This window comes from Lactuca sativa, chromosome 5 (genome assembly GCF_002870075.4).
Source record: "Lactuca sativa cultivar Salinas chromosome 5, Lsat_Salinas_v11, whole genome shotgun sequence".
In the NCBI taxonomy this organism is placed as follows: Eukaryota; Viridiplantae; Streptophyta; class Magnoliopsida; order Asterales; family Asteraceae; genus Lactuca; species Lactuca sativa.
Window position 1 is genome coordinate 223,446,829 of NC_056627.2, and position 12,034 is coordinate 223,458,862.

Below are 12,034 nucleotides of genomic sequence, written 5' to 3' on the forward strand. Positions count from 1 at the left end.
AGAAGTCAACAGGTTTTTAAACCAGCTGAACAGTTTAGGGGAGAGAGAAGGAGAATGTGAAAAAAGACCCCCTTTTTCTTCTTTTATTTATTTATTTATTTATTTTTTGGGTGGGTGGATAGAATGTGGTCACAAGTTGTGGAGGGGTTTTATTGCAATTTGATAAACGTAATCATCTCCTTTTGGTAAAGAAAATATGTTTTTAGTCCTTGAAGTATTGATGAGGTGACTCTTTACTCATCCTATTGTGAAATATGTCAAATTCATCATATTTATTTAGGAAAAATCCAACAAAAAAAAAAACATAGCTTTTCATATTTTTTTGGTTTAACGGACCGTCTATATTTTTGTAATTTTTATGATTTTTTTTAGACAACAAATTTAACTTATTCCTAAAACTATACCTTAAATCCACATATGTCCACGACAAGACTTGAACCCTCAACCTCAAGGAGAGAGGGCAACACCGGATACTACTGGGTTAGAAGCCCTTTTGTGTAGTTTTTACGATTTAGCAATAAAACTTTTAATTTTATCTAAAACTAAACTGAAAAAATGGTCCATGTAATATGTCGAAAATTGTTAATTTGGTCTAAAAATGTTTGAACTATCACTATCAGTTAAAAAATTTTATTCTTTTGCATTGTTAATCTAATTGTTTTTTAATATTCTAAAAATGATGAATTTACCATTTCACATTTACTTTACCATTTATTTATTTCATTAAAAGAAAATATAAATAAAATATAAACCTACCTACCCACCCAAACCCCCAAGACTTTATCTTTCTTTCTTTTTAGTTTTGCTGGAAACAGCCATCAGCGCTGCTAATAACATTGAATTTCACCGTCGGTGTTGGATTTACCGTCAAACCCTTCATCTTCTCTAGCGAACTCCGACAACAAAAACCTAATCATAGGGGCAGTGAAAACCTAACCATAAAAGCTTTAAGCACGACAACGTTTGTCAAGTTTGTCGGACCACCACTATGGCCAAAGATTTGCAAACGTAAAGCTCCGCCACCGTAGAGCTCTATCATCACCAGGTTGGACCACCTTTGTCGTATAGCCACCCCCGTAACGTCAAAACCTTAGAAACATCATCATTGTCGTTAGTCTTGCAGGTCCAGATCCTCACGACGAACAGAGGATCGAAGGATCGACGTTGTCTTTAGTCGCAACCAACGGTTGTCCTTCGTCTCTCCGAAAAAAATGTCGTCGTACTTCTTCTTTATCCGACCAAGCTTTAACAGATCGAGTTGGACAAGGACGGCTCTGTGGTTATTCATATCTGAAACCTCCCTCCCAAACGATCGTCGCTTTTTCTTCTTCGTTTTTTCAGATCTGAGGTGGCGAGCTATGTCACACCCCCAAACCTAAACGATGGAAACATTCGGGGGTGGAGGACGTCATGTATAATATCACAACAATTGCATAATAGTAATCGAAGTACAACAACCATGTATTTGATAAAGTAAAAATTTTACATATGTGTTCAAACTGTTGTATATTGACACCAATATATATATATATATATATATATATATATATATATATATATATATATATATATATATATACAAAAGTTAAGAGTCTCAATGCTCCATCTTCTCAAAAACTTGAGGTGTACTTGATTACCGGTTTCCTGAGATTACAAGTTATTTGAGAAAAAGTGTCAAAAATTAAATTGGTGAGTTCATAAGTATTTTTATGAAATTAAAAATACTATTTAAAGATATGAATTCACATTTGTTTCCAGAAAATCCGATATTTTCTATAAAATTGAGTTGTAAGCTGTTTGTTTGTAAGAAATCGTATTTATCCAGGAAAATCATATATTTTACATAAAAATTGAGTTGTAAATAGTAGTCTTAATTTTATCCAAGACTAAAACATGTACAAGTAATTCACCATACTTGAATTAATGATATATAGATTTATTCGAAAATAAAACTATTTGAAGAGATGTGTTTATATGTATATTCGTTTTCCCTATGTGAGTTTTTATAACCGTACTAACAAATGATTTGCCTGCCTCAGCGTTCTTCAGGCGTCGTACTTTCTGATATTTGTCACTCCAGGGACTGTAGCTAACAGTTAGGGTGCGGGGTCATCAATCCCGTATAGATCTATACACAAGTATCACGCTCTCTGGGAGGAGACTCGAGTTATAAAACAGGACTTGCTGTTATACCTTGATAGACACTACTGGAAAAACAACCTTTTACGACGCTCATTGCGCGTCATAAAAGGCTCAGACGACGCGCAAATGCGCGTCAATGAAGGCCCTGTCATAAAGAGAGACGACGCGCATTTACGACGCTCATTTACGACACGCAATTACGACGCGCGTTTACGACACGCAATGCGTATCAAGGAAGGCCCTGTCATAAAGGAAGACGACACGCATTCGCGTGTCGTAACCTTACGACGCGCGTGTTTATGACACGCAATGCGTATCAAGGAAGCCCCTGTCATAAAGGAAGACGACACGCATTTTTGCGTGTCATAATTTTAAATGCTTTTAAAATTATATATTTTTGATAGATTTACTAATTTTCAAATTAAATAGCACATTAAAGGTCTCATAATACAAAATAAAATAACATAAACAATAAAGATAATTCATTACATTAATATGTCAAATACAGAGAATCATTAATTCCAATAGTAAGTAAATGTAACACATTGCTAATATTGCATAATATTTATTATAGAATACAAAACATGTACAAAGTCGAAACCATTGTTGCCGTCCTCAATGCTTCAAGATTTTTAGGACGAAGTTGCCTGATTTGCTCATATGATTCAGCAGCTTTGTGATAGTTTCCAGGCTCAACATAAATCAAGGCACGGGAATGTCTAAGACTCACATCTTCCGGATCTGCCCTTATTGCTCGGTCAAGACAATACTAGGCTTGTTTATGGTTCCCTAGTTCGCTGCATATATTATCACAGGGTCATTTTTGGTAGAAAAATGCATCTAAAATGAATGTGTGTTATGTTGGAAGAAAACTCACAAAGACCAAGTAACAAGTAGCTTCCAATTTCTAAGGTTCACCTTAATGGGCTTGTACATGGTCAACATACTTATATTCCTTTCAGTGTAAGTTATCTCTATTATCACTAGCAAAATTTTCAGGAAAACCAATACATTTTCAACCATTTAATTTATCTGAAAAAGTTAATTAATATTTTTTTCCCTTTTAGAAAAACAATGTTTCTAATGGTTAACAAACTTTGTTTCATGGTCAAAAATTATATAACAACATTGTACTTTAAAATGTCTATTGAATTATATTTATAGCAGTGTCATCCAAATACAAAACCATTTTCAATACTATATATAATAGCTTTTCAAAGTACAATGTTCAAATATGAAAATTTTATAAAAACCCAATGCATTAATAAGAAATAAGAAATAACATGTAAGTAGGATGTTGTCAAGACTTACATGCTCCAAGGGAGCGAAGCTCCTCTTGTTTGTCTGTTGTTAGGGTGTTTTGTGCCTCCCAATATCTTTGCCAATTGATTTTCCAAAGAAATGATACGTAAAGCATATGAGCCTATATATATAGTCTGTTTCATTTTTTTTTTTAAAAAAAGAAAAAAAATTACCTGCAAAACAAGGCTTCCGAAGTAGTCTACAATTCCTCCAACCACATCCAATCTTCCAGGTGCCCTTGCTACATATATCTCTTCCTGTATAAGTAAACAATGCAACAAGAAGATTGGAATTTTCTTAAAAAAGGAAACAAGAACAACTTTCATCTGATCTAAAATAAGTTGCATGATTGATTTTGCGTTAGAAAACATTAAGGAAATCTAGTCATAGTGTGACATGAGAATCTAGACCGGCTCTCGATCTTTCGTATGTGTAAAAGACATAAATGCCCTCTTCAAAAATAGCCCCAGAAAGCAGTTTCATATCCAATTTTTCCTAAAACAGTTTATGTCAAATGAGTCTGGAATGCAAAAGAAAAGAAAGCTTTTTTTTAGTTTATATATATATATATATATATATATATATATATATATATATATATATATATATATCACTAACCAAGCATGCAGTCAGATGCTTCCATGACATCAGGGGTATACACATCTTTTGCCATCTTCTTAAAATTATGAGGAAGCTCCTGCTGATTGTCATGTGCTCCACAAACCTGAGCCATAGAACTTTTTGCACAATTTTTTTTTACATTGGATACAAAACGGTAGATATGGAAAAAGAGAGAAAGAATACCAGGAAAATCCAACCAGGAGGCAAGTACTCCTCCTTTAAGTTCCAACCTAATGACTTCAAATTTTCATGCATTGAAGGTTAAAGTTTAAGTTATTTTATAGCATTTTGTCAGTTAAAAGTATTTCATATTTATTTTTTTTTTAAATTCTGCATCAGACCCACTACGAAATAGGTGGTTAGGTTGTTAAAAGGTTATGAAAATTGGTCAATTTGTTAATTGGAATCATCCATTTTGGTCAATTTTTTGATAATACCTAAATTATATTTTACTAATTACTTCTGTTTACTGAGTATCTTCTAAGAGAGAATGCAAAATTGTTATATTGTTAATGATGAATGAAAGAAATTAGTGAATTATGAAAAGTTAAACTATCACATAAAAAGATGATAATTTGCATAGAAGATGAATATATTTTACCGAATTTACCTTGTATTTGATAATACCTAAATTATATTTTACTAATTACTCTGTATTTTACCGAATTTACCCTTGTTAAGTCTATCTAAGAAATATGATAATTTGCATAGAAGATGAATATATTAGAAATAAAAGGGGTAAAAAATGTAAGCTTTGTAGGCTTCATTCTAACATATATGCTAAACTTACCAAAATCCCGATTGATTTCTACAAGGTCTAAAAAATGGAGAGAAAATAACGAGGTTTTATGAAAATTTTTTGGTGGATTCACCCGACTCAATTTGTTCTTGAACCCTAACATCTTGAAATTCGTTTGTGAAGTCTGGAGTATTAGTTCTTGAACCCTTAGATACGGCTGTTTGTGCAGCCAAGCCAAGAGTTGTAGCTGGATTAACTCATATCAACTGCAACCAATAGAGATAGAGGATTAGACCTGTGAGGACAGATTAGAACAACAATTTGAGGGATTTGGTACTACAACAGACTGTTTAGCACCTCCATCCGTTGTTTCTGCAAGTTTTGTACTAAATGTTGCACTTTGACCCTCTAATTTTTGGCCTTCAACACCATTCACCCAAATTTTAATCATTACCTGAAAAGTAAGCACATAAAAATCATATCATGTGAACAAATCACCAATTCACGCTACAATCATCAATCATCAGTTAGTCTATATATGTATGTATAATCAAATATGTGGCTTACCTTCAATATCTCATGTCTGATAATTCTTTCACAGATGAGGAGTAATCTTTCCAATTCAACTTGCATGACTATTTTAAGAAAAAAAATTAAGATTTTGGATTCAAATAATTGTTTTTATAAACAACAATATAACTTACCCTGACTTTCTTCAGAGAATTCCATTCTTCAACTCCATGTTTTTGAGTCTCGACCTAGAATAAACAATAAATAAAGTATTGTAAGAAACTAGTATCATATTTGATAAAAACTAGAAACAGAAAAACAAGAAGGTTGACAGGAATATTATGGTAAATAATAATAATAGTATATCACCTCATAAGTAAGAATCACAATCAAAGAATATTACCTCAGCACAGAAGGCATGGACCCATTGACCATTAGTTGACTTCCTAAAAGCACCAATATTGCCACCACATAAGCAACATTCCGCTACACGAGACGCCTTCTCTGACTAACTGAAAGATAGGACCCCCTGTTTCTAGAAGATGATGAATCTTCACATAACTCACAAAACCATGGACCTGCAGAATCTTTCAGCAAACCAATTCACTATATTACCAAAACTGTTCTCCTTTTGGCTACCCTTCTTCACTTTTTCCTCTTTTTTCCCAGAATCCACACTTTCTTTCCCATTATGCCCCTGCTTATCCATAATGAAAGATTTATTATTTGCAGCAACAAACTCCTGGTTCTTTTGATGATTCCAATGGATAACATTGGAACTAGAACCCTTGATCGAAGCTTGACAAGCTTATTGAGTTTTTTTTTAATGATCCAAATGTAACTTTTTTACAGATAGCGTTCAAGTGCTTAATGGTTACAGATGGACATACGTATGTTGGAAAAAGCAAGAAAAAGCAAGAAAAAGGAAAGTGTACGTAGGGCTGTTACTAACATTAATGTGGAGAAGCTTAGCCACAACTGGAAAGAACCAACCCTAATGTGGTTCTTCTGGACATGTTTAGAAAGCATGTTGTACTCCGAGATTTAATTAAAAAAGGCTGATGATCAAGACCCGATGATGCAACAAATCAAGAAACTTCTAAGCTATGACAAAGATGGATCATGGGCTTTGTTGTGTAGAGGGTCAAAGATTCTGATTAATGGACATGGAACCACAATGATGCAAACACCATCTGACTTTGATATGTGGAAGAAAGATATTGAAACAAAGTGGTTTGATTTGTCGTTTATGGAGTACCATGATAAGCTTCATGTTGCAGCGAATAATTGTTATAGATTTGAGTTTCCAGTAGCAGCAGGTAGAGTCCCTGATGGGATGTGGTGCCCTGAGTGTCATCGTGTCATGGAGAAATACATTGCTTTTCTTTGTTGCCATGATCAAGATGGCCTACTTGAAATCGATTGAGAATTATCTACATACAACTATGGAACTACCAATCACAAGGTAATCCTCAGCATCCATAGGAGTTCTGAGAAGAGAATCGCCCCGATTAGGTTTCCTAGCTTTATGCAAACCCTCCAATTTCCACTCCGCTTTCCCGATTCCCAACACAACAGCTCCAGTAGCACTTGGGTTTCGTCGGGCACGGTAGATAGTAGACGAAGACTGATCGACAACCCCATGAGGAATAACATCGCTTAAATCGACCTCAGTCCGCACAAATCGACCCACCGCTCCTTTATCAGGAGGCTTAACCTTTACATCCTTCAGCAAAGAGATGAAAAAAGGGTAGAGAGAAGTTGTACCAGGTTTTAGGGTAGAGAGAGAAAGGGTAGAGAGAATTATAGAGAGAGAAAGGGTAGAGAGAAAGCGTTTTTTGTACCGTGAAGTTTCTTAATCTATTTCTTCAAGTCGGACTCAAACTTCTCCTTTTGATTGGCATTGTCAGTATCGTATACCTAAAATAAGAAATTCAACACGTGAACATGAAACTTCAACATTCAGATTACACAAAAACAATAACGTCAATAATTCGAAGAAAATTAAAAACATTTACGAAGAGGCCTGGGAGAAAGGATTAAGAGAAGTCGTACCAGGTTTTAGGGTAGAAATCAAACTAGTTTCGATTGTTGCAGAGGCCTGGGAGAACCGATCGAGAATTGGAGAGCGTTTTGAATTTTCTTGAAAAAGCCCTAGGTGTGAATGAAGGGAGATACAAAGGAGAGATCGAAGAAGCGGGCACTTCAAAATTTTTGCCCTTTAAAAACGCGCGTTTGATAAAAAAATATAAAGCGACATTTTTAGAGGACACCCATTTAAAACAAGTGTCGTCCGTGTTTGTATTTTTTTATTGGACATTAATTTTAAGGCGCGCAAAAATACGCGTCCTCTATCCTTCAAATTTTGGAAGGCTGACATTATTTTTAGGGGCACACAAAAATGCGTATCGTTAATCAGCGAGTGTCATTGTTCGCGCGTCATTAAAGGGTATTTTTCTTGTAGTGTAGGTACCATGAAGACGAATGACTCACAATTTCCCAATGAAATATATATACTTATATATGATAATTTTCATATAAGAAATTGTTACTCTTTTCATAATGTTTATAACATATAAAAATAATCATATTTTTATATAACTGTATTATTTGTCCTGAAAGAGTAAAATATATTGAGAATGTAACCCAAACTATATCTAATATAGTTTAAAATATATATTTCAATTAAATTGATAATTGTTGTGTCATAAGATGTTCCATATGTATATGTTTTCATATGAAAGTTATATAAATTGAAAGAAAACATAACCACGATTTATATTTAAACACTAGTATTCTAGTGTTTTACTTGTATTTTCCCCCTTTAAAACTTATAAAAAGTTATAAAAAGTGTAGGAGTATGAACTCACTTGATAAGTGGTGAATTGTGTAGCACTTCATTGCTAGAAAAAGGCTTTATTGTTGAAAACCGGGCTTTGCGAGGGTTAGGTTTAGAAACCGAAAGACTCTTTCCTTGCAGACTTCTGGCGCCTCGAGATGTTCTTCGGGTGTTGGATATGATATCAGGGCTTCGGGGGGTTGTAAGGAGGTTTATGGGGGTGAAATATGTGAAAAAGGGTGAAAAATGGTGTAAAAGTGGTGTAGGAACCGGGAGGGTTCGCACCCCCTTTTATACCCTGTGAGGGTTCGGATCCGAGGGGATAAGGACACGCGGCAACGAGGGGAGGCCAGGCGTCGAACGGAGGGCTGAACACGCGTCGCATCTCGGACGCTTCCACGGACGCAACACGCGTCGGATCTTCAGTGGGCCGCACCTTCGGTCGAATCAGCAGGCGAACACGGGGTGGACACGAGGCGGACTCGCATGCAAGGTGACGTGGTCGGTTCCCAACCATGAGAAATTTCCCGGTTTTCATGATTTTTCGGTTTTTGGGCCCAAAACTTCCAAAATTCATAACTTTTGCATACGAACTCCGTTTTTGACGTTCTTTATATACACGCGTAGGTGAGATTATACTCTACAACTTTCATTTAGATTCATTCGGCTAACTTTGACTTTATTTTTAATATTATTATTTTTAACAGACCGGGACAGGAAAATCCGTTAAAAATTCATAACTTCTTCATCCGACGTCCGTTTTCTTCTATCTTTTTACCGTTGTACTACTATTGACGAGACCTTCGATTCTCGTTTAGGTTGTGTCGGCTAAAAATCACTCGATCTTTATTTCAAGTTTTTAGTTGTGTACTGCTATGTCGAATCTTAAAAAAATCATAACTTCTTGATATGAAGTCAGATTTTGGCATTCTTTTTATGCACACTCTCGGTTTAATGTATACTACAACTTTCATTTAGACACTTATGGCTAAAAATCAATTTATTGAAATCTCTCCTTTTATGCTTAATAGTGTTTTGCCGGTTTTGTCGTGGATTTTCGATTGATCATAACTTCATCGTTATAACTCGGATTTCAGTGTTCTTTATATTTTTGGAAACTTTGTTACAATATCTACCACTTCATTCATCCTAATCAAGATTATTTATACTTAATTTTCTCGCTAATTTTCATCTCAATTAATATCTATTCTTATTATTTCAAAATAAGTTACAGTTTGACTTAGACTATTACATTGACCTGTAATATCGGGTTGTTACATTATCCCCCCGTTAGAGGGAATTTCGTCCCAAAATTATTTCTAAGGTAATACTCATGGACTAGGGAAAAGATGTGGGTACTTTTGTTTCATCTAATCTTCCCGTTCCTAAGTGAATTTAGGCCCCCGCTTAAGATTCCAGCGAACCTTCACTATTGGTATACAGCTTTGTTTTGTTCGTTTGACTTCCGTATCCATGATTTCTACTGGTTCTGCCACGAAGTGTAGACTCTCGTTCAATTCAGTTTCATCGAGTGGAATCACAAGAGTCTCATCAGATAGGCATTTCTTTAAATTAGATATGTGGAAGATAGGATGTATGTTATTAAGTTCTCGAGGTAGTTGTAATTTGTAAGCTACAAGACCAATCCTTGCGAGAAGTTCAAATGGTCCAATGTACCTTGGATTTAATTTACCACGCTTTCCAAAGTGTATCGTGCCCTTCCAGGGTAAGACCTTTAATAGAAAACGATCACCAACCTGAAATTCCAAGGGTTTTCGTCTTTTGTCTGCGTAGCTCTTTTGTCGATCTCGAGAGGATTTTAGACGTTCACGAAGTTGAACAATCTTTTTGGTAGTTTCTCTGATGATTTCTGGACCGGTGAGAGTGCTATCTTGAACATGACCTCTAGCTAGCTGCGTGTCACCCATCTCAACCCAACACAGAGGGGATCTGCACTTACGGCCATAGAGAGCTTCGAATAGAGCAGCCTTGATGCTAGTATGATAGCTGTTGTTGTAAGAGAACTCGACTAGTGGCAAATGAGTATCCCAGGACTTGCCGAAGTCGATAACACATGCTTGCAGCATGTCTTCTAGTGTTTGAATGGTTCTCTCACTCTGCCTCGTTGGTTTGTGGATGATAAGTTGTACTCACGTCTAGCTTAGTTCCAAGAGCCTTCTGAAGTGTCTGCCAGAATCGAGAGGTAAACCTACTATCTCTATCTGAGATGATGGATATAGGCGCACCGTGCAATCATATTATCTCCTAAATGTAGATTCTATTCAGTCTCTCCATCTTGTATGTTTCTTTGATTGGCAGGAAGTGGGCGGACTTGGTCAATCTGTCAATGATCATCCAAATAGTGTCATGGCCACTCGGGGTTTTGGATAATTTGGTGATGAAGTCCATCGCAATTCGATCCCACTTCCACTCAGGTATTTCTGGCTGTTAAAGTAAACATGAGGGCTTCTGATATTCCACTTCACCTTAGCGCAAGTTAGGCACTTGCCCACGTAGGTAGCAATTTCAGCTTTCATGTTCAGCCACCAATATAATTTCTTAAGGTCCAGATACATCTTGTCTGAACCTGGATGAACAAAGTATCGAGTCTTGTATGCTTCTTTCATGACAACTTCTCTGAATCCACCAAACTTTGGTGTCCAGATTCGATCCATGAAATAATGAACTCCGTCATCCTTGATTTCTAACTTCTTTTCCATTCCCCTTAAGGTTTCATTTGTTATGTTCTCCGGTTTCAAAGCATCCAGTTGAGCCTCTTTGATTTGTGTGGATAAGTGATAATGGATGGTCATGGTCAGAGACTTTACTCGACAACCCGAGTATTCTTTCCGACTAAGGGCATCTGCTACCACACTGGCTTTTGCCTGGATGATAACGAATTTCACATTCGTAATCATTAAGTAGTTCAACCCATCGTCGTTGTCTCATGTTTAGCTCCTTCTGATCGAATATGTGCTGAAGACTTTTATCGTCTGTAAAGATGGTGCACTTTGTGTCGTAAAGGTAGTGTCTCCAGATCTTTAGAGAAAATACTACTGCTCCCAACTCAAGGTCATGAGTAGTGTAGTTGACCTCGTGCATTTTTAGTTGTCGTGAAGCATAGGCGATAACTTTTCCTCGTTGCATAAGTACACATCCCAGTCCTTGATTGGATGCATCACAATATACAACGAAGTCTTCTGTTCCTTCAGGTAGAGATATAGTAGGGATGTTCTTCGAGTCGGAACCGAACCGAACTGAATCCGAATTACCCGAAAATCGAAAAAGAGTAATTGCATGAACCGAAAACCGAACCGATTTACCAATATGGGCTCGGTTCGGTTCATGTAATTACTCTTTTTCAGTTTTCGGATTATTCGGGTTCAGGTCGGGTCGATCTAGTTCCAACCCGAATAACATCATTAATGGGTTCGGTTCGTTTATTACCCAAATAACATGTACAAGATTATTAGAGACCGAATAAACCGTATTAGGATTCTATAACCTGAATAATAGAATAACAATGTAATTTTATACATCAACATAAAACATACAAATACTAACATAACACAGTAGCACATCGAAAGAATAACATTTACACAATAGATTAACATAATAAGAATTAATTGCTTACTTGAGTTTCTTGAGTTTGAGACCAATTTTCCATGACTAGAAAAAGTAGAAATTCGTGAATCCTTAAAGGTAATAGGAAGGGTCGATTTTTGAAGGCCTGAAACAAGAGGAAGGATCGACAGAAGTGATTTCGAGTTTGGAAATAAATGAGAAGATTGGTCGATTTTGAAATGACGAGGACGAGCGTAGGGTTTTTTTTTCTGTTATGAATGAGCGTGATTTTGATTTTTGTCGATCAATAAAAGGGG